Source organism: Sciurus carolinensis, unplaced genomic scaffold (assembly GCF_902686445.1).
Source record: "Sciurus carolinensis unplaced genomic scaffold, mSciCar1.2, whole genome shotgun sequence".
Lineage (NCBI taxonomy): Eukaryota > Metazoa > Chordata > Mammalia > Rodentia > Sciuridae > Sciurus > Sciurus carolinensis.
In genome coordinates, this window is record NW_025920206.1 from 311,399 (window position 1) to 336,639 (window position 25,241).

Genomic DNA, 25,241 nt, shown 5'->3' on the forward strand with positions numbered 1-25,241 from the left:
AATGAGTGTATTGTGTTTGCAGGATCAGATGTGAACAAGAATCCCTATTTGAAAGAAGTCACACTGAAAGAAGGAAAGCAGACATTAGTCATGTGGTGTGTAGGTTGTGGACCTAAGCATGTGCAAGAAATAAAAATGATGTTAAAATTTGAAAATGCTTGAGGATACACTCTTCCTGCTCACTAAGAACTATCACATTTTGGATGTTCTTTAAGGTATACTGTTTTGATATTCAAGTTTTTCCCATATTGGGTCTTCACTTTTGCTTTTCAGCAGGGCGTTTTGACTAAATTTCTGATATTGAAGGGCACTCTCAATTTCCAGAGCCATGATTCAGTGATGCATATCCCAACAAGAAGTCATTTGAATTGAAGGACAATGGAGTAGGTGGTGTAGTGTAAGGAAAGTCTTTCCTCAGATCTCTTCTGCTGAAAAACTTAAAAATCAGCATATGTATCATCAACTGTCCCTTGCAAGCAACAGGAAAGAGCCAGGAATTCTCAAGAGCATTGGTGTCCTTGCAAGGGGAATTAGGGTCAGTAATGATGGATGCTTACAGAATAATCTGGCACTGACTACATCCTGTATCTGTCTTTACAGTATATTGAAGCTGAAGAAATGTCCTAGAATTTGGGCATAGACCTTAAACAATGACATTATATTAGTGTCTCTTCACTGAAGTTGGTTTTCAGCACCTAACACCATTCTATTTTTCATGCCCCCCAAAGGTCCTAACTCTTCATTTTGGAGTATTCAGCCTCGAAGCTTAGTGCCATTCCTCTTTCAGCATGATGCATGTTCACATTTGGTCTTCTGCCCTGTGAAAATGTGTTCATCATGTGAACAGCAGCCTTCTATTTCATCCAGTGGCTTGTGCTCTGTATCTTACAGCATCTGGTAATAGGACTTTTGGCAATTTCCCAGAGGGCTTTGTGCCACAGTGGTCCTAGTCTGGTCAAGGGAATGAACCCTTGTGTGAACACAGTTGGCCAGGTATTTCTGCATCTGAAGGTGACTTGAAGGACCTCTGGAAAAATCACAACTGGATAATTTCTGAGTGCAGCCCAGTTATAAGGCAGCAGCCAAGGTGGTTTGCCGTTGCAGGTGGGGTGAGTACAGAACATCTCTCCTTGCTTGACAGCTCCCTCCTGTCCTCCATCCAACAAGCTGACTGAAGGACTCTCTGGTCTCCTCATGAGCCATGAAAACAGACACCCACCACTACTTAGAAATCTGACTCTCCAAGTTCCAGCTGTCCCCTGTTAGGGCTTTCTCAGAAAGGAGGGGCAACCAAACAGACTGGGTGTGATGTTTCCCAATTCGAGAGAAGCCTAAGCCAGGGAGCTGAGCTGCACATTCTCCAGCCCTGAACTGTCAGCTACCATCATGCCATGTGGCTGCTAAGGCCCTAGGCCAATTTCCTGACTCGATCATAGCCTGGATGTGCTCAGACCTGGAGGATCAGTTTTGGAAGGCAATGCCACTGGGGTTCGGTACTAAGCTTGGTGACCCATGTGCCCTCAGGAAGCCCTCCATCTCTGCCTGGACCCTAGACCTTGTGGGGGCTCACTGACCACAGCAGGAGCTAGGTGACTGGGCTGTCATGATGCCCTGGGCAGCCAAACCAGCACAATGCCACCTAGAATGCCTAGAGGGTAGTGTAAGCTGTCAGGCCTCAGCGGGTTTCCCCTGTCCTGCCTGGAACCAGAGCAATACACAGCCAGCTCAGCTGGCCCTGCACACCCCATAGCTCTTCTTCAACAGGGACAAGAGGTTAGAATCCCATTTCTTGAAACAAAAGGCCACTGGCCCTTGCTCCCTTCATCTTATCTCTTACTGTCACAGTGGAGCCAGCGCTTGTTTTGAATCTGGGTCTGAAGTGGCCAGGACTTGCCGCTTGCCGCCAACCAGCAGGACAAATGACACGTACACTTCAGAGGTTCATGAAGCAGCTTCCGCTTTATTCGGATAACACCCTCATATATAAGCAATCTCATGCATATGCAATTGTAACCAGATATGTCCATCCAATCCTATTAAAGGTCAAGCAATCACAAGCTCAAGCATACCTGTAAGATATATTGGTTCACGTGCAAAGTGGCTGAACTAATTATCATACAGCCAATGGTAAACACTTCCTGTCTTTCTGAAGGCGCATTCAGCATGCCGTTTGGCTCTCTGCCAGTCGCCATCTTTGGATGCATGTGGCATAACCCTGGGCCCTGGTTCTGCCCACCACAAGGACTGGAAGTGTCTCTGGTTTCTGTGGGCACTGTGACACCACCGCACTGTCATGCCACCACACTGTGACGTCAGACGCTGTCTGCGGTGCAGTCATGAGGTCATGGAAGCCAGTCCTCAACATCCAGGTGGCCCAAGGCCCAGAGAAAGCCACTGGGGAGAGAGATAAAGGGGGTTCCTGTATGGGAGCCTGGAACCTCCATGACCTTCACACCCACCATGCCCGAAGCCTGCCCCTTCCACTTCTAATAGAGTTGCTCTCCCGTCTTTGGCTCTCAGGGCACTGGAGCACTGGAAATCAAGTGAGGCCACTTTCAGAGTGGAACACATTGCAGTTGAATGATTGAGAGATCCCAGTATGACTTTCAGCCACATATCTCACTCCATTGAAACTTGAGAGAAAGAGCTGCAAACATAACTAGAGGTACATGGACATTGGATGAGGAATTTTTATTTTTCCTGCCAGCAATTATCAGTCCTGGGATCCCAGAACCTGTGAGCCTTCACCACTTCACTTTGCCTCTTTAGATTTACTGACAGCATCTGGTTGAGTTGCTGAGGAATTCCCTGATTTAGAGAAAAAGCTTTGCCCAGGAGAAACATCTTTCTCTACCTCCCCCTAAATGGGATGGTATGCAAGATCCAGCACATCCACTGGGTTGTGCCTTTTACCCAGATATCTCCAGTTAGAAATTTTCCAAGAAAAATGCCAGGAGGAAAAAGAGGAATGAGGAAGGAATCAGCAGATTGTGATTGGAAATGGCTAGGGATACAGGTGTGAATGATCCCAGAAATCTTCCTACATACTGAAAACCTGAGCATATTCTGATTTCCACATGTCTGCCTCTCCTCCTGTTCCCTGACCTCCAAGCTGACATCATTTTCTGCTCACTGATCAGCTACAACCCTTTTCCTCCTTCAATAGATATAAATAAACTTTTACCCTCATGATGAACCCCTCCATTGTTGGTCTTGATGTGCACAAAATGCCAGGATAACAGGCAGGTGTAAACCTTTGTGCTGTTCAGGTCATTGACAGTTCTAGAAGCAGTGTTGGTAGATATCACTTTTGCTTCCTGGTATCTGATCAAATTTCTGAATCTTGCCTCCATCTAAGTTGCTTAGGGCCATGCTAAATTGCTGAGGATGGCTTTTAACTCACACCTTCCTGCCTCAACCTCCTAAGTCAGTTGTTTGACAGGTGAAAGGAAGTCCATGGCCAGGATCCCAGAGCACCATCCCAGAAGGGCAGCCATACTGGACACCATGGAGTGTTTGGTGGCTTTCAGTATATTGCAATGATGGTCATGTCACCCTTGCCAGCACTTCCTCCCTGGCAGCAGTTAAGTGCTCACTGTTCAGCATGGTATCATTCTTTGTCTTCTCAGACCAGCTTTGCATCAGTTGCCAACTGTCCAGATAAAATGTCCTTTGCTGTTCTCTTCTGTGGGTAAACTGGTGTGGTCATCTGAAGGATGTTTTGCTGTAGTCTCAGAGTCTCAATTCTGTGGGTGCAAGTTAGAAATATCAGGGATCACCTTCAGAACCCAGTCACTTTTCAAAATTTATTCTAATTAGTTATACACAAGAGTAGAATGCGTTTGATGCATCATACATAAATGTAGTATAACGTCCCATTCTTCTGCTTGTAAATGATGTAGAATCACATGGGTCACATAATCACATTGGTCATATAATCATATATGTGTATAGATCATCACTTTCAACATGTTGAATTGTTGTTTCATATTTAAACAATCTCTAGTGACTGGCTTTCATATTCTCCTTAAACCTTTTGAGCTCTCCCTTGAGGTGTCAATCACAATCTTATTTTTGCCATTAATATGACAAAAGGGATGCTATGGAAGATGTATTAGACTTTCTGGTACCTTGAGTAGTGGAAACCAGTGTTGTGGGAACCACAGGTGAGGATGGGTGTGGAAACCAGCAGCAAAACAGTGAAATGGAATAGGACTGGGTTTTATGGCCAGGACAGCTTCAGGATTCCTGAACTCCCAAAGGGACAGGGAAAATTGTGCCAAACAGATGCAGGAGCAGATCCAAGTGTAGTTGTTATGTACAGGCCTGTGTTCTACCTGTGGAGATGTTCTTGAGTATATGAGAATGTTGTAGGCAGTATGGGTGAGAAAAAAAGAGATTTCTCCTGCCTATGCTGTTTGACAGTAAGAAGTGTCCTGATTAATTTCTTCCCATATCCAGAGAAGATGCTGTCCCAGGTGGAAATTGATGTTTGGGAAATTCTATTGTGGTGGTTGTGTACAAAATGAATAACAGGTGTCCAATCTAGTAGGTAATAAAAATACACAAGCCTGTTATGGTGAGCCTTGAGCAAGGTGTTAAGACCTCCTGCCTTGTATCTCCACATATGGATTGCTCTGCTCTTTAGCAGCCTTTCTTTTCAGTGTTCTGGTCAGTGTATTACTTTGGGTCATCCAGGTGGACTCTACCATCTTCTCCTTTCTCCAACTTCTGATATTTGCTGTTGTGCCTAAGCATTTATCTTCTGAGACTTGATCCTCTATCTTATTCCCTATCTACTGTGTGTGTGGGGGGTGTTGGGTGTGTGGGAATGGAACCTGAGACCTTGCACATGGTAGGCAAGTGCTCCACCCCAGTCATTCCTATTTGTCTCATATTCTTTACTTTGTTTTTATGTTAAAATAATTATCTGCCGATCCTGTGCCCTCTACTCTCCATTCCCTCAAAACAACCACTTTTCTCTCTTTTAATTCTTTCTACTGGCCTTTCTACACAACGGTTTATTCTTCTGCAACATGACTTTCCTACTTTTAAGTACTCATTGCAGAGGAGGTTAACTAGATTCTTTTTTATCCTCCTTCCTGCAAACTTTCCCATCACATAATGCTGCTCTCTTCCCATGTCCCCATGATTTAATAATAATAATAATAATAATAATAATAATAATAATAATAATAATAATTTTAATGTAGAAATGCAGATCTGTGAATACATCATATGAGGGGAAGCCTCATCAGGAAGGGTCACTTTATCAGGTATTGAAAGTTTTATTCTAATATGCCTACTATTTCATTTAGTCTGGAAAAAAATAGTTTCTTTTAGAAATAAATTTAGGGAAAATTAGGTTTTCAATTTTTATGAGAAGATTAGAGAAAATACATTTTTAATTAGTAATAGAATAAAAATCCTGGATTGTGGTAGAGGGTTTGCCTCTGATGGCCATGGAAAACCTGGGAAATGATGAGCTCAAAATATCAAGGTGCTGTGTTAAGTGAGGGACTTTGAGAGTTGGTGCTCTGTGTGTGTATAGCTGTAGAATCAGGGTATTGACAATCAGTTGTTTTCAGAATCACTTTTCTTCACAACCTTAGCATATACTTTATATGAATTAACATCAGTCTGGAAAATGTGGATCCCTGAAAGATTAGGCCTGTCTTGGAAGAACATGAGAATTCAGCACTGTAAATGTCTTGAATGCACCTTCCATTTTGTGCTGTTTATCTGAGAAGGCAATCAAACTGCTGCTTGAAGGGGAGAAAACTGTTGCTTTCTTAATGCCCAGTATTTGTGGTGTTCTGCTCATTGCACAGAGTTCAATCTCAGATAGCCAGGGTGAAAGAAAAATGATGTATAGAGGGAAAAAAACTACATAAAGAGTTGCAGATGTTTGCTAAAGTATGTGCCCTAAGTCTGGTGAACCATGTAAATATGTGTTTAGTCATTCATGTACCACATAAGTCAGAACAAGCTTCTAGGGAAAGGTGCACATTCAGGCAACTGCAGCTCAGACTTAGACTTCAATTTGCCATGTCATCTAGTGTAAATTCACTTGCAGCCTCAATGCATAGAAGGCAGAATTTTTGCATAGTTTGAAGAAAAAATATTCTCAAATGAAAAATTTGTCATAAGTGGAACTTGCCAGAAGTGAAGTCTTTTGTCTATAACCATTAAAAAATCCTGGATCTGATAAAAAGTTTTCTTTCACTTCTACATAGAAATGTACAAGAAGAAAACAGAAATTCTTCTTTATACATTTTGTGTTGGCAAGGACTTTCCTAAGAAAGAATGAAGTAAAAAGAAGACTTGCTTTATTTCTACCTCTTTAAAAACATTTATTTGTTTATTTTATTTTGGTGCTGGTGACTGGATGCATGCCCTTTAGCTTGCTAAAGTCAAACTGACTTGAAGCAGACAAAGTACTCTTTTGCAGATGTTCAAGTGATTTATGGATATAGAAAAAAATATGTATGCCTCCAGTAAGAGAAGAAATTTAATTCTAATATTAAATGAAATACATTTCTCAGCTACAAAGTTTTGGGAATGCAAGAGGAGTTGTATTTAGACTCTGCTGCTTAAGGTTAAGCTGCATAACACTCCTCAAATAGATGATTTAATGGTAAGTTCTGTGCAACATTTAAAACTGTATGCATACCTAACCACCAATTCTAGTATACCAAATATTTTTCCATATATTTGCATTCTTTATATTTTATCCTGTTCTAGACAGTTATCTTTTGGCTATTGGCAAACAAGTAATTTGTGAACATTTATAATGTTTTCTGATACCCAGATTGACAAGGTCTTGCTCATTACAAACATTTTCATAGTTTTAACATGACCTTAAAGTGTTACATGCATGTGGGATTCCAAAATGTTATAACTTTGATATTTTATTATGTTTTTAATTTTTGCAATATTGTTAACCATAGAAAGAGCTCACATTTGGGGGACAAGGAGTATTCCCTTCTTCAAAACCTCCACTAGGATTCAGCCCCATATGGATATCCTTAGTACCTTGGGAACAAGGCAGGGCAAGGGACATTAGGGGAGCAGCAGGCAGCCCATGTAGACTGCTCCTTTCCTATGTATATTGCTCCTTTGGCCTGGTGACTGAAAGCATGCACTTCCTGGATGCTGTGGACCAATGCTTTGTTCTCCCTCTTACATAAACAGACAAACAGTAAGGTACAATTACAGGAAACTCTATTAGGACAGAGTAACAAGCAATGTTGTGCAGAATGCTATTGGCAGATTATTTTTAAGTATAGTCTGTCAAAGTAGTGACAAAATTGGAAAAGCATCATGTTTGGTGCTTTGGGAAGTGGGCAATCTGCCAGTGAACTTTATTGTCTACTCTCTTGAAAAGTAACAATAAAATCTTTGCAGAAACTCAGGGCTCTTCCACAAATCTTGCTCTGAAGATGGTTGGCTGAAAAGAACACCAAGTTATCCTTCAGAATTTAATTAACTAGTTAGTCAAGCCTGTGAGAAGTAAGTTTTTTCTTCTTCTTTTGTAAATTTCACAGCAATGTTATAAACAAAAGAAGAAATAAACGGTGGAGCCATGTTCTCCATTCAAAGAGTTCTTGTAAGTTCTCTCAGTAGACAACACATAGTGGATTATATCTGAAGAACTCTTTTTTAGCCCTCAGTGTTGCTACATTATGAGCAATATTTTTTCTCATTATTCACTTTTCTACAATGTATATAACGTACTTTTGAAAGTGTGTACATGGACATTAAACTGGTGTGTGTACCTAAATGTTAAACAACCTTACAGGGAAACCAGCTGAAATTTTGCTTTTGTTTTACTGCTCATTAAGAGGGTCTGGGTGAAACCACCAAGGTTTGCAGGTCCCCAGTACAGAGGCCTCCATGGGGATCTGAAAGTCATCTCCATGGTGAAAGAAGACCTGATCTCCCTTCTGCTCTGCCCCATGAGCAGATCCTGAGTGGTGGAGCCCCATCAGACCCCTTTTCCCCAACTGGCCCCTTGCCCTTCAGTCCCTGACCTCACAGACTTCCCCATACATGTGTCTTTTATCAGGTTCATCAGTATCACCTCCCTGAGATTTAAAAAAATAAAATTACTGCAGCTAAGTCACCAATCCTGGCAACCTAGTGGAATCTGTGAATCTTGCTCTCTAAGCATAAGACAGCCAATTTCTTCTGAGCTGAGTTCATCAGGAAGCATTGTATACCTCTTCCCCTGGGGGCTTCCACAGTCTCTGACTTAATCCTCTCAAACAGAAGGAATTGCTGTCAAGCACCCTAGCTGGGCATTTACTGTCAATGGTGGAATAGCTGTTGCCAATCAACCCCATAAGCACAACAGCCAGTGGTGGAATCTGATGGCCAGCAGTGATGGGCTCCACAAAGATTCACCACCACACCATGTTATATCACTTTTACATTTTGATATGGACAATTTATTAATACCAAAACCCACAGAAGTATTTTAACAGAAAATTAAACCATTTCATCTAATATATAATTCAAGATAGCACCACTTTTACAGGTTTTATGTTGAAATAAAAACACACATACATCAACTTATATTTTTATGCAGTCACTAAGTACTACTTGTAGCTTCTAAAAACTTGATCACTTGCACTAGAGAAAAAATGATATTTTAGAGACTATTTTAACTCATGACTGAACTTCCTCAACAGAGGGACTTTCACTGTGAATGGGTCACTTATTCCAAAGAATCCTTGTCCTTTTTTTATTTCTATTCATATTCTTTAGCAGTAATAAATTCAAATTGTCATTTGACAAATAGTGAAAGAGAAGAAAAAGATAAACAGGATTGGCAATCACAGTGGATGATGCCTAGTGAGTAGATCAGGTTAGAAGGACACCAGAGTCCATTGCATCCATGATGCTCTTCAGGAAGTGGAAAAACTGGGGAAACATTGTACATGAATGATCTTAGATGCTCTTATGTTTTTGAAAATTACTTTTCCTTTTAGAAATCACAAACAATTTTTGGAAGCCCAAACTCTTGAATGATTCCAAATTGAGTGAACTTCTAAGTGATTTTATTATCACTCTATCTGGTCATTAAATTTCTGATAAATAAAAGATCTAGGTGCTGGGGATGCAGTTCAACAGTAGAGCACATGTATAGCATGCAGGAGGCCCTGAGTTCAACCTCCAGCACCACAAAAGGAAAAAAAAAAAAGAATTATGTCTTATTTATGTAATCAAGTACAAAGCAAATAATCACTTCTTCTCACAAAACGTGTTAGACCTGAAAAAGTGGACACTATCAAAATAAAAACATTCTCCTCTGAGTGGATTGCACAGCTAGACTATCATGAACACTAGTATCTCATCATAATGAAAGTTTATATTAAACATACATCAAAACAGAAAAGCCTTTACTGAATATCAACAAGGGAAAATGGACATGGTCTAGTTTAGAAAAGGACACATTAGAAGCATATGATACATCAAATCCTACAGGACAAGACAGGAACTTTGACACCAAGTGCTGTTACCCCAGCACTTGGCAGACTAAGGAAGGGGGACCCACCTGGCAATTAGGCAAAACCCTGTCTCAAAATACAACATTTAAATGACTGGGGATGTATGTAGCTCAGTGCTTGCCTAGGACATGGTACAATGGTCACTTGGTTCAATTCTCATTGCCAAAAAATGATGCAGGCCAGACTTTGATCACAGAACAGGGCAGAAGTCATTATGGCAAACTCCCAAAATGATCAAACTAATTTTCACTATGTTCAGCTCATAATATAACATGCTGAACTACTGCTTCTACTAATTCAAATTTGATGACCTTTTAAATATAAAAAAATTGTATGTACTTTGTTAATAAATTCAACAACTATGAGAGGTATACATGACTTTGATCTGAAAGCCATAGGGGCACTGGTATTATGATAAAACCAAGTCATGGCACTTCCTGAGACAATAGGCCCATCCCCTGGAATGCAAGGAGAAAGAGAAAATCTTTCTGAAGAATGTACAAATTTAGGAAGACAAATAGATACACTTTCTAAGTTTGAAAATTAGAAAATGATTTCAGAAAATGATTTTAATGTTTTAATTAATATATCAAAAATACATAAAGCAACTGCTGTCTTGTCTCTTACAGAATATGATTTGAGTCCTGAGAAATTTCATATAGAGTGGCTGTAAATATCATGCCATATAATAGCTAACATTAAATATATCACCATTCTGCTTCTATATTCTAAAAAGGATTTGAAAATTTTTCTTAGAAAAAAAGTTATCCAAATTAGGAAGATTTATTGTGGTATGTGTGTATGTGTGTGTGTGTGTATGTGTGTGTTGCTGAGATCCAAGTCAGGGTTTCTCACATGCTAAGTAAGTATTCTGCTACACTAATGTGCACACAGTTGTCCCACCCTAAGCTGCCTTCTGGTAATGCTCCAAGATGCTCCACCCTGTCCCAATCCCCAAACCTACCCTGCCCTCTCCCACCACTCCTTGCCCTGCCCCACCACCCCTTGCCTTACCTTGCCCCACCCGAATCCATCCTACCCCAACCTGCCTTGCCCTGCTCTAATCAGAGGGTGACCTGACCAAAAGGGGATGGCATTACCAAGAGAGGGTAAGTCACCAATGGCGGTCACTGCCACATGATAGGTCAAGCATGCAGAGTCCCTGGCCTTTTGTCCATCTGTGCCCAGCCCCCAAGGCCTCCCTGTCCTGGATCCCTGATCTCCAGGCACTGACCCCTGTGGTTGGTCTCAGACCAAGCTCCCACCACCCAAGAAACATAAAACTGTGTACCCACCAAGGGTGGAGATCTTACCTGAGGGTGACCAAACATGAGGGAGGTGGCTTTTCCTGAGAACAGCATGGACTCTGGATTGGTCAGAGGCAGCCTTCTCCTAGGGCAGCAGCCTTTCTGTGGTGGCCTTACTTGAGGGAGGCATTAGGTGGTGTTACCCGGGGACAGCGGCCTTACTGAAGGGTACTGCCTTTCCCAAGGGTGGTCATCCCTGAGGACAGGGTGTCCAACTGACCCCAGGAGTGGGGCTTTGACATTCCCCCAGGGCAAGATGGTATCTGTCAAACAGAACAGCATGTGGTGCAGGCAGTGTGTCTCCCCCAGCTCTGAAGCAGCCAGACACCAACACAGGACATGATGCAGAGGCCTCCAGAACACCGGCACACGTGGAGTGGGCAGGTCTGGACCTGAGTTGCACATCTGCTTGTACATTTCTGGCATCACCTGAGAGCTAGGCATGTGCAAAAAACACCAGCGGCCTGGGCATGCTCCAACGTGGCTCTGCCCACTGTGGACTCGTCTTGTCTGAGTCCCAAACCAGAGACCTGCTTTGGGGGCCAGAGGCACCCACAGAGAAATGATCCTGCAAGAGCAAAGTGCTGTTTTTGGCCCTCCTGTCCTTGTTTGGGCACTGGTGAGCACGAAATGTGGTGAACTCCCACAGTGAGAGGATCTGCAGGGGTCCTGGGGATGCAGATGCCTCCACATCCCCACTGCATCTCAGGGATGGGGCCTGCTGGTGCCAGATGTACTCAGTTTGCTTTCCTGGATTGGGGACAATGCCTTGCAGGGTGAGTTTAGAGAGATTTTTTTGGAGGGTGCTCACTAAATGGTCTGAAGTGCTCAGGACTTTCCCATGATAGGGTCATTTAAAAATGTCCACTAAGGGGGCAAGTGCAGCTCTGCCCACCAGGCTGGGCCCCCCTGCCCAAGCACTGCAGTGAGCAACCCTTGACTATTGGCCCACGACCCTCTCTGGGGTGTGTGCTACTATAAGCAGCCCACCCACCCCCACTAGTGTGGGTTCACCAGGGAGTCCCTTCCACCCAGAGCAGCCAGACCAGTGGGGTCCTTCTGGGCACCTCCACCACCCTGCACATTGCCTGGCCAGTAGGGGTTCATCTGGGAGCCCCCTCCTCCATGGCCCACTAGTACATTCTGGGTACTGTTACCTGGGCATGTGCAACTGCTAGCCAGGTGGGCAGAATTCCTGGGAGAGCCAGGGATCATGGGAGAGCAAGAGTTCTGCATTCTGCAGATCTGATTTTAGGGGGAGGAGTGCATGAAGCAGAAAGCCAGGCCGAGTGGAGGGGGCTTCAGTCTGAACCATGCTGAGTCTGCCAACAGAAACAGATCCACCTGGAGAACTATGTGGGGGATTACCTAGCCTCCATCAACTCTCTGCCTTTATGCCTGAAGAGAAATGTCTCAGAAATGAGTGAGATCAAAGCAAAATGCCAAGAAATCCTGAAAGAACTGGATGAACATTATGAGAAGTTGAAATGAGGGACAGATGGTGCCCAAGAAAACTGAGTGCAACCAGAGAGCCCTGATTTGGAGCCAGGTACTGGGTGATGAGAAGATTCAGACCCTGAGTCAGATGGAGGAGTTGGCAGAGAGCCAGAAAAGTGGACAGTCACATGGAACTCTTGGAGGCATCTTAACAGATCAAGCACATTACTGGCAAAAGTTTCAAGGCTGCCAAGAGAAGGCAAAGAACAAGACAGTTGCACTGGCAGAAAAGATAAATTACAAGACTACACTGTGGCAACTCAACAATGTGAATCAAGATATGAATGTATCTAAATAATTATGAGCATGATGACATCACCTCAGGAACACCCAAGGAAAACAATGCAAAGACTTCAAAGAACAGCCTGCACTGCCAAAGCACAGAAGGATGCAAACCTTCCCAGTGATGAAAATGAGCCTAGATACTCTCTGTGCAATCAGGTGGCCTATGGAGAAATGATACTTTGCAGAAATAGCAAGTGCCCCCATTGGATGTTTCTACTTCTTCTACTTGGGACTCAGTCAAAAGCCAAAGGACAAGTGGTACTCTTCCAAGTATCAGGCAGAAATGAGAAAATGATGGGCAAACATTGCAGAAGTCCAAAAAAATTAAAGCCCATAAGAGATAGTTTGTGACATTCTCTAGTAGAACATAATCAGTCCATGTATGTTTTTGCATTGCCACCTATGTTGAGGTGTGTGGATTTTCAAATGCATATTTTCAAGAAATGTTAGAAAAGGTACAGTTCCCTTCTTTGGAAGGGCAGTGATTCTCTTGGCCTTCCATTTTTCACTGGTAACAAGTATGAGAAGGCAGTATGCTGTAGATCTTTAGTGTCCACATACCTTACTGAAGTCCTGCCCCCAATATCAATGGTAAGCAGTTCCTGACCCTGAGTCTGTCACCTTGGGTTCCTGAATATGGACCTTCAGCTTCCTGAGACCTCGGCCTGACTGGGGAATGGAGCTTTGGACCTATGGACTTGAACAGCCAATGAGTGCATCACACTCAACAAACTGAAGATGCTGTGCATTCTTAGTGTGCTTAAGCATCCTCCAACATATTACCTGAAGGAAGACTGTGAGGAGAAAAGAATGGCATGTTGATCAGGCAGCTAGGAAAGCACTACTAGTAGTAATCCTGACTGAAGACTACCTTTACAGGTTTCCTAAGGTACATTAGAATTAGATTACACTTGATGCCCAGGTTACTGGTTTCCATGGAAAATGATCGTGTACACAGTGTTTAGAAAGAACACACTAGCAAGGTCTAAGTTTCAAATCATAAAATAACAACCAAATTGCTGGTAAGTCAGCCAACCATTCAGCTCAACATCATTTTGAATCTAAGGTATGAGTGCATACCCAGGGCTCTGAACTATGCAAATCTTTGCTCATCGGCCTTCTATAGTGTAGTTATGGGCCACAGATTCATGTAGTCCTATCTTTGGCTCTCTTGCCTTTGCCTAGAGTACTCCTAAGTGATGGACTTGCAGAACAGTTTTACAGAATTAGTTTTCTGCTATTTCAAGCAGAAATTTTAGCACATGAAACTATCTTACCATAAGCAAACTAAGTATAAATACTAATCTAAGTTAGGACGAGGGCTAAAGTCATTGAACATCTGTTTTGATTTGCCTTCCTTTCTTCATAAATTTTCTTTTTCCTTTCTGCTATAGCACTTTTTCACAACTAGATTACTGAATTAACATTAAACACTGCTTTTTTTCTCTTTTTCCATTTTGTTGTGCTGGGAATTTAAACCAGGGCCTTTTACATGGGAGGCACACACTCTACCAACTGAGTTTTATCTCCAACCACTTCTTTATTTTTAATAAGGCTACTAATATGTACTTTGTTAATAAAAAGTACCAGTGTTATGAGAACAGATTGATTATTTGGATTGCAAATAATCAAGCTAGCAGCTCTTTATGTTCCTGGGGTATACATCCCTCAGGGGGCCACCCACCTTCACCATCAGACCATTTCTGATTGTGACTCCATTTAACACTTTAGCATATCATTAAATCCTTGTGTATGTGTATATTGCTACTGTTCATAATCCATAAAGAGTGGATGCATTCCTAATGTGTCCACAATTTCTCCCTACAGCCTGGTATAGGGTTTGCTACAATATTAATATTTTACACCCATTGTTTGCTACAATATTAATACCCATTATTGAATGGTAATATAAATTATTTTATCTTCAAAAATTAGAGATCTAGTTAGACTTTAATGTAGATGTCCCATGGAAAATGTATTCCTAGAGTTCTTCATCCATTGTTAGAGCAAGTGTGGTCCTAGTCATACAGGAAATACTTGCTCTAATTCTTCATACTGGGTGACTTCAATTTTATTATTAAGCAGAAAGTACTCCAAAGTGCTATACTTCTTTGGCAAACTGTTGACAATACTGTGTAAGCAGAAGCCTTGTTACATCAGAAATATTCTCTTAATTAAATGCACAAGGCATTCAGCTAATGTTCAATGACCTTACCATGTTCAACAAATAAATTGCTGTCATCATCCATTGGGTTCATGCCTCCTGCAGGCATGACATTAGAACTGCCATATTTTCTTCAGCCTCAAGGATTAGAGGTCTCCATGTGCTGCCAGTACTGTCATAAAACACCTAGTATCTTCCTGAAAACTTTTTGGGTTTTTTTTTTTGTTTGTTTTTGTTTTTGTTTTTGGAGTGCTGGAGATTGAACCCAGGGCCTTGGGCTTGCAAGGCAATCACTCTACCAAATGAGCTATATCACCAGCTTTGTATTTTACTTTTTTTAATATTTGGTAATTTCTTATTAGCACCTGTGCTATGTAACAGGTTTCAATCATGGTGTATAGAGCCAAGCCAAATTTGTTTCATGTATCTCACTTTATCCACAGTGTCTGGCAAAAAAACGAAGTTAATATCCTACTAACTGTGGAACTGGTTTATTCTACAGTTTTATTTCTTTGTACTATTTCAATGGGGTACATCACCTGTTCCCACTCCCCAGCCCAGAAAAACAAAAACAATAGCAAAACAGTGAAACAATAGTGAAACAGTGAAACAAATACTACTTCTTAAAGAATTATCTTCAATATACTTTTCTCTATTTGAAAACAAAAACAACACATTTGCATTTCTTTATTAATTTTAAAAATACAAATTTAGTTTGTTGAAAAGAATAAAATTGTATTAGTCTGTGAAGGCTGTCACAACAAGATACTGAAAACTGTGGACCTTATAAATAAATTTACTTCTCATGGCTATGCAAACTAGGAATCCCAAGATCAAGGGATTTATTATCTGGTAGGGCTTGCTCTAGTTCACAGACAGCAGTTTCTTAATGTCCTCACATGGTGGAAAGGGGCAAGACAGCTCTCCCCTAATGACCATCCAGTGAACACACCTTATACCAGCACAGTGGTGATTAGGTTTCAACATGTGTGTTTTAGGAGAAACACACACTTTCACACAACAGCAGTGATGTTTTCTACAGTACAATGAGTTTGAAAATAAAGGACTAAGTATAAGACTCCAGATTCCAAACAAATGATAATCCACCAGGCATTACCTGCCTTTAAGCCCAGTGAATCAGGAGATTGAGGCAGGAGGATTACAATTTTGAGACCAGCCTCAGCAACTTAGCTAAAACATGAAAAAAAAAAAAAAAACTGAGAATATAGCTCAGTAATAAAGAGCGCCTGGGTTTTATCCCTATTACCAAAATAAACAAGGAATAACCATATGTCTCTATAATTTATAAATCAGGGAAATTAAAAGTGATATTGGGTCAGGTACAGTAGTACACACCTGTAATTCCAGCTTCTTGAGAGAGAGAGACAGAAGGATTACAAGTTCAAGGCAATCCTGGAAAATTTAGTGAGACGCTAACTTAAAAAAAATTGAGCATATAGCTCAGAGATAGATTGTCCTTGGGTTCACTCTCCATTGCCACACACACACACACACACACACACACACAAAAAAAAAAATCTTGGATTTGGCAAAGGTAACAGAGAATCTTACTAGTTTGCTAATCCTTTGTCTATTGAAATTTAATTTTAAATTGTAAATGTCTTTTTGGTACTGTTTTCCTCTTTTCATTTGAGTGTTTACATATTGAGAAACTCTGCAGACAAAACTCCAGATCAGGAGCTAATGGGATAAGAGTAGCTTATTCTCTAGAGAAAAGTGAAAAAGATAGCTAAGGCTTTAAACAATGGTTCTAAGAAGTGTGATGTGGGACCAGTGACATCATATTTCAAAGGAACTAACTAGTACAAGTTCTCAGGGCCAACATAGCAAAACTTCCGCATGATTCTCATAACATATTAAAGACTGAGATACATTAGTTCAAACCACAAGCTCTTAATTGTTTTATTATTATATAAAATATGTGATTCACAGGTAAGAGTCTGAGTAGAAAATAGGCTTGCTTTTGCAAAAATACTCCATTTCAAATATTGACAATATCTGTAATGGCTGAGGAAATTGCACTTATTGTTCAGGGATATACTGCAGTATTTCTTGCTCTTTGAACCTTTCTTAACCCTCTGGGTAACAGCATGCTGTTGTTGCATTGCTGCACATGGTTCCTGGTAATAGGTGCCTTGTGTGTTTGTGGATGTGACTGAGAAGTCTACAAAAGCAGACCTTTCCCACAAGAAGACTGCCCTGAACTGTGCATTATGGCTGCTGTATGGGGTCTTGACTGTTAGTAGGTGTTCTTTGTTTTTTACCTTCTGAAACTACTCAACCAAAATACCAATTGGATAGCAGACTTCTGTGGTTTCCAAGTATTTTGTAACTATATTATCAGAAACTCCCTAACACTTTCAGAAAATGTGACAAAGTTTATATAATGTTATTTTACATAAAGTCTTTAGAAATAACAACCTGGGCTCTAAGGGAATATCACCCTTGCAAGACACATAACAAGTGCAAATATAGACATTTTGCTGTAGCCTACCACTTTCTACACAAAAAGTATTCACTTCAAAATACTGAGGAGCAAAAACATTTAATCCAAAGGTTGTTTTTAGCTGCTTAAATTCAGTAAATATTGGAATGTTAGTGATTGTATTGCAATTGGAAATAAATTATGTCAATATACTTTCCTAAAATCATTTAATCTTAAGTGAATACTTCAGAAATTCCTGCTATGTTTAATGTTAAAAATCAAGATTGGTCTGGGGAGATAGCTCAGTTGGTAGAGTGCTTGTCTCACATGCAGAAGGCCCTGGGTTGAATCCCCAGCACTGCAGAAAATAAATTAAACAAACAAACAAACAAATAAATAAAAAGTGTTTGTACAGTTCATATCCAATTGGAAATTAACTCAAATATAATCTCTAATAATTTTAAGTCATAGTATATTTGCATTTATGATAAATATACATAATGTATGTTCCCTCCTTATTACTTCATCTGACAATATATTATCAAAGATATTTATATGGTTGTTTTCAGTCTCATTTCTCAGTTTGTGACAATTCAGTTTAAAATGCCTTGCCAGATAAAGGATGTTAGCCACTGCTGATGCCTACATCTGCCTTTTCCCTCTTCAGTTGGATAAGTTATTTTAATAAAGAAAGTGTACAGATACTCTCTTTGCTCACTGGAGAAGTCACAAGTTCCTGATTGTATGTTAATGTGGTATTAAATTAGACAAATTATATTTAAAGTATACAAACTTCATTCTTTCTAAAAATTTTTTTTGTCAAATAGTCTAAGAGCTGAGAGGACATGAAGAAGAGAAAGAAAATTTAAAGCCATCTATACCACTTATTCTTCATTTATTCAAATTTACATAGGCTAAATTAACCAGTTCTTCTTCTTCTTTTTTGTTTTTGATAGCACTGGAGATCAGACCCAGGGCTTCACTCTTGGTAGACAAGCACTCGAACCCTGGACTACATCCCCAGCCTATTTTTAATTTTAAAACAGGGCCTCAGTTGCTTAGCAGACCTCAAACTTTTGATGGCCAATCCTTCGTATTCTTTGGTATCACCTGCCTGTACTATCTTGTTATTGCTACTCTGACAGCTGTGTTCACATTTTAATTTTGTTGACATTTCTGTCCAAATAGGTTGTGATAAGTTATCAGGAGAATAAAACCTAGCACAGTCACCTGCTGGTGATGGCCGCTCAGTTGAAAAGAAGTGGGTTGGAATTTCCACAATATGGAAACTTTAGGGAGAAGAAGAGAAAGGTATACTTGATTGATTCATTAAATAATTGTGCATTACATTGTAGGATGTACTGGGCATGAGGAGAAACAGCAGGTGGTGAGTCTGAAAAGTCCCATGTCTTGGAAGCCATGTTTTAATAATCTATATTCAAAATGCAAGATGCAATTAAGGAACACTAGTAGAAACTTTGATTTAATTTGGTCAGCTGTTATGTTTTACAGAGAGGTTATTAAGTGTAACTTGAAAATTATGCAAGATTTAATATTGATAGACTAATTCTTAAAATGAAAAACAAATATATCAACAAATTAAGATTTTTATAGAATAGCCATTTCTAATTTAATTCCTACAATAAAGAAATTGATGACTCTGACTAAAATAATGATTACTCTTCTATTTTAAACCTTTAAAGATATTCTTTGTTATAAAATAAATTTATCAAAACCATAGTAAGTAGGTTGGGATGTATCTCAGGGTTAGAGTGCTTACCTAGCATGTGCAGGCCCTGTTTTCAATTCCTAGCACCACTGAGTATATACATATAAATGCTTTTTATTTATACAAATTTTCATTTTCTTTTCTGCATTACTAGTGTATGAACACAGGGCACTTTGCCACCAAACTATATCCCTAGCCCTGTTTGTTTTTATTGAGTCAGGGTCTCATTAACTTGCCTCCACTCACCTTGAATTTGTAATCCTCATGCCTCAGTTTTCCTATTTGCTAGGATTATAGGCACACACCACCATACCAAGCTTCAATTAATATTTTAAAAGAATCTCAATTTCAGTAAATATTTTCTGACACTAGTTAACACTAAGTGTTTTACATTAATCTCTGAGATAGTCCCTGTCTTCATAAGTTAGTATTCAAGAAATGCATGGAAGCAAGTCACTCATGATATAATATTAAGGGTACAGATAATATGCTGTTGCTTCACAGAAGTGCTTCGTGTCAAAAGCCAACTTTGAATCAAGATTGGACATTTTGATAGAACTTTTGAATTTTGGTCTTGATAAGAATGGTCATTTTAGAGACACAGGTAGCAAAGAGTAATGCTGATAGACAATTTGTGGTGTGTTTTCAAAGAACAGAGTTTAATCTTATTTAGCCAAAACTTATAATATAAAGAGGATAATAGAAACAAAGTCTAGAAAATTAGACTGGCAAGTTTGTGGTGGTGTTTAGAGTGGATGCAGTAGGCAAGGAGACAGAATTCCATGTTCCTTTTTTAAACCCACAGTTGAATTCCAAATTAAAAGTGTTGAATTCCTTTGTCAACAAAGCCATCTTTCATGGTCAGGTTTTGATCCATAGTAATAAGGCCAGGCACTGAGGTGAAAGCTCTTACTATAGATTCCTCCTGTTCTGAAGGGGTTTATAAGCACAATGATCATGAAGAATTGGCTTGGATCAACTGATCTTCAAATAATGTTTTTTTTATTCCAGTAAATTGAATAGTTTGCTAAACTAATATTAAAAATAGGAGTTCTGACAACAAATTCATTATTAAGCTAGGACAGAGACTTTTAAATAAAAAATCCTCAAGCAAAATCTTAGGCTAAATAATGCCATTCCTCTTAGCAAAAAAATAGTGGATAAATCAGTGTATTTTAAATTCTGTACCCTTTCAAGCAGATATTTACAGAGGTTGTCCAGCACCAAGCTTTCTGGACACATAGGCAGTATTATTCATTTTGAAGGACATGGCTCAATGACAAATGCAAGCCACGAAGCACAAGTGACTGGACCCCAGGGCTCCCACCGTCTCTTCTGCCAGAACTAACCACAAGTAATAAGCAGCAGGCATGGTGGCCACCCTCTGTTCATTTCAATCACCTCAGTAAACCTCATGAAGTTCAATCTCCAGATCCATAAAAACAAGGAGTTCACACCTTTGTAGTGTCACCCATGCTTTCTCTGTCCGCATCATCCTGTGACTCACCCTTTGCATTTAGACTGCACATAAAATCTCATGCTAAAAATTTTGCAAAGAAATTAAAAATGACTTACCATCACTTATGGGCAAGTTGGACCTCCAGGGTAAGGTATAGCTGACTTTAAAGCAGGGGTTTCATTTACTTAGCTTCCCTCCATTACTAATTAAAAGACTGAGAGGTGAGTTATACCTCTTAAGTTTTAATTTATGTTTCTACTCCATATCTTTTGCCTTTCCTTTAATCAATTTTAGCAAGTGTGTTAGCTTTCCACTGCTGTGATAAAATAACTGAGTTAAGTCAACCTAAAGGGAACAAAATTTATTTTGACATTTTTTATTTTGGATTCAGAAACATCATCGTGCTTGGCCCCATTTCACTAGGCCCATGGCAAGGCAGAACATGGCAGTGAGCACAGAGAAGAACAAAACTGCTCACTTCATGGTGGCCAAAAATCAGAGAGGCCAGGTGGCCAAAATAGCCTTAAAGGGCATACACTAAATGTCCCATTCTCTCCAGTTAGGGCCCACCTCTAAAGATTTCACCCCCTCCAATAGCCCTTGAAGTCGTAAATTCACCAGGGGATTAATTCATTATGAGGTCAGACCCCTAGTGATTCAATCACCTCCTGAAGACCCCAGCTATGTACCCTGTTGCATTGAGGACCAAGTCTTCAAAGCAAAAGCTTTGGAGACAACCCAGATCCAACCACAGTAGCAGGTAACCAAGTTGTGTGATTTAGCACCTGGGAGAATTTCCCAAGTTTTTCACATGGATGAAAGCAAACCTTTTATGTTTGTAGCCCCCTATTCCCTCCTCAGCTAGAAATGTAAGAGAAGATTATGGATGCATCGAGTACCAAAACCTCTTTCTGAAAAAGGGCTGGAAGATGTGCTCTCTGTCTCCAAGTATGTGAGAAGAAATCAGGAAGATGTGCTGTCTCCAAGCAAGTGAGAAGACCTCAGGAAAATGTGCTGTCTCTAAGCATGAGAAGACCTCAGCAGGGAGAGATGGTTAGTTCACCTAGAGAGGAAGGACCTTCAGATCTTGGGTTTCTAGCTTTTACCACATTTCTTTATACCCTAACATAAAATGGAATACACAGAATCTTCAGAAGGGAAGGATTCTCATCACCTGGGATAGTGGGCATTTCACAACATCTGACTCCTGACTAAGAGAGCCTCTTCCATAATTTGATCATACGTGAGAGCCCAAATCATCCCCCAACCCAATCCTGGCTGTTGAACCCAGGGCCTCACACCTGCCAGTCAAGCTCTGTGACATTGAATTACTTTTTTATTTTATTTTGAGACAAGTTTTTGCTTAGTTGCTGAGATTGTCCTCAAACTTGTGATTCTCCTGCCTCAGCCTACCACATAACTGGGATTACAGGCACGTGCCCCAATTCCAGTTCTCTTGCATTTTCTTATGCCATCACATAAGTGAACTTGCCTTGACAAGTCATGCAGGCTTCTGCCCACAACTCATGACCCAGAACTTTTGCAGATGGCTCAGTCTATCTGCAAGAGAACAGGTAATGTTTCATTTTCCAAGAATAAAAGCATGAAATATCTGGTGTATATTCAAACAAGAAGCCAAATACCAAGGAGGTTATTTATATTGGGAATCATGAAACTGAAACACAGGAATATTCCTTCACTCTCACTACCTTCATGCTTAGTCACATTCCTACTAGGAATGAAGTTCAATCTCCAGTTCCATAAAAACAAGGAATTAGAAGCTGGCTCCCCACATCTTACCGGTCTCTAAGTTGATCTATAGCTTGCCTTTCCCATGAATCTGAAGAATCTCTGAGAGTTGAGGCTTGCTTCTACTCATATCAGAGTCATCTGGATCAATGACAGACAGCGTGCATGCTCTGTAGTGTTTCCCACATGCTGTGCCCAATTCTCTATTGCCATTATTGTGAGGAACACCAATTCTGGCCAACATGGCATATTGCAAGTTTCCTCAGAGCTGGGCAGTGGTTGGTGAGGGTGATCAGTTTATTTCACTTTTCCCAGTCTGGCCATCTTCAGAGTCTGATTGTACCACAGCACATCCTTTTTAGTTTGCAATGCAGGCTGGAACCTAGAGTAGATGACTTCCAGAGACTTGTTCTCTGCAGCACCATCTTCCTCCCTTAGGTATGGAAGGGCCCCCAACCAACTGTAGCAGCTAACATGGGCAGAAAACTAGGGAAAAAAGTTTTATTGTCTGTTAAAATCCATATTAGTTGCTCATTTATTTCCTTTCCTTTTTTCCCATATGTTTTATTGGTGTATTATAATTATACATAATACAGAGATTTTTTTTTTCAGTACTGGGCATTAAACCAGGGATGATTTCCACTGCACTTTTTATATTTAGTTTATATTTTATATTTTATTTTTATATTTTATATTTTATTTTGAGACAGGGTCTCACTAGGTTTCTTAGGGCCTCACTAAAATGCTAACACTGGCCTTGAACTTGTGATCCTCTTGCCTCAGTTCCCTGAGTTGCTGGGATTATAGGTATGCACCAATAAAATTGGATTCTTTCCTTTTTTCTTTTCTCTCCTTTCTTTCCTTTCCTTTACCTGTGAAAATCGATATTGAATCCAAGAGCACTCTACCACCAAATGTTAGATCTTTTAATATTATTAATATTAAGTATTTATTTAAATTGCCCATACTGGACTCAAAGTCATGATCCTCTTTCATTAGCCTCCTGAGTAGCTGGGATTCCAGGCATATACCATCGTTCCTGCATTAGTATAGGTCTTTCTAACTCCAGGTTCCTTTGCTAGCATGCATGGTGCCCTGTGCTCCTGGCACAAAGGACAGTTTATCTTTCAGGGCACCCTGGGTCTCCTCCACAGGAAATCACTTCCTCCTGCACACTACAGATTCCACACTGCTGAATCTTCTTCAATTGAGGCTGTTGCTTCCCCAGTGTGGTCCTGGGACAAAATTCCAGTCCCTCCTTGTGGTTTGGATCTGGAATATCCCCAAGTCTCCAGTGTTGAAAGTCTGACTTCCACTGCAGTGATGTTCAGAGGTGGGATTTTGGGGGCTCTGATTTCATCAGTAGATGAATCCATTGAGGGAGTCATAGCTGAATGAACTACAGGGAAGTGGAGAGGAACATAGGGGGTTGAGCTGTGTACAGTGGCACACACTTGTGATCCCAGTGATTTCACAAGCTAAAGCAGGACTATCACAGGACCTTCAGCCTCAGCACCTTAGACCCTGTCTCTTTTAAATAATTAATTATTTAATTAATAATCTGGGGGTATAAGTCAGTGGTAAAACACCCCTGAATTTAATCCTAGAACTAAATATAGAAAAAGAAAGGAAAAGAACTCGAGGAGAGGGGACAGTTTAAGGGAGTTTGTTTTGTGGGTGTGCCCCTGAGGACTATACCTTGTCCCTGACATTTTTCTTTCTCAGGTACTGTGAGCTGAGCAACTTTGCTCTGCTCTCCCATGTTCTTCCTTTCTCTCCTCACACAGGTCCAGAAGCACTGGAGTCAGATAACCATGAACTGAATTCCTCATCATATCCTCACCTCTGACACTCACATAATACCCTCCTGTGGCCTCTCACACTCACATAATATCCTCACTTTGCCTCTGACACTCATAATATTCACTTCTGTTATCACTGGCACTCACATAACACTCTCACTATGACTTCTGCCACAATCACAATATTTTCAGTGTTATCTTTCAAACTCACATAGTATCATCAGTGGGACCTTGGACACTCAAATAATACACTCACTGTGGCCTATACTCACCCAAATCACTCACTATGTCCTTTGATAATAACATACTATCCTCACTTGGAATTTGTCACTGATAAAATATATTCCTGTGGCCTCTGGCTCTCACATTGTAGCCTCACTTTGCCTCTGACACTGACATATTACCTTCATTGTGTGCTCTTATGCTCATTAAATGCTCACAGTTGCCTCTGAGTCTCACAAAACATTCTTACTGAGATATTCACCACTCATATAATGTCCTCATTTTGACAATAGGCATTCACATAATACCCTCTTGTGATCACTGACACTCACAGAGTATCCTAAATTGGCCTCTGGCCATGATATAATATCCTCAATATGACCTCTGACACTTACTTAGTAACCTACTGTGATCTCTAACTCATAATATCCTTAGTGTGGCTTCTGACATTCATAATTTTCTCACTCTTGCCTCTGTCCTTCACAGAATATCCTAATTCTGGCTTTTGACCTTCAAAAAATATCCTAATTCTAGGCTCTGGTAATCACATAATTCCCTCACTGTAGCCTCTAACACTGATATATTATCTTCATTGTAGACTCTCACACTCGTAATACCCACACTGTTGCCTCTGAAACTCACAAAATACACTTAATGTGACCTGTGACATTCATATAATACTCTTGATTTGACCACAGACACTCACATAATACTCTCCTGTGGCCACTGACTCTCATAATAATAACCTTACTGTTACCCCTGACCTGCATATAATATCCTCATTTGGCATCTTACACTCAAATAAAACCCTCATTGTGATCGAAGACACTCTCATAATACCTTCAATGGTGCTTCTAATACTCATAGGATACCAAAACTGTGGCCTCTAATACTCACAAACTATACTCACTGCAGCCTCTGACACTTATATAATATCCTTAATTTGACCTCTGATTCATTATACCCTCATTGTGACCTCTCCCATTCACATGCCATCAATATGGCCTCTGAAACTCATTTTAATTCCTCACTATGTCCTCTGAAACTCACATAATAACTTCACTATACC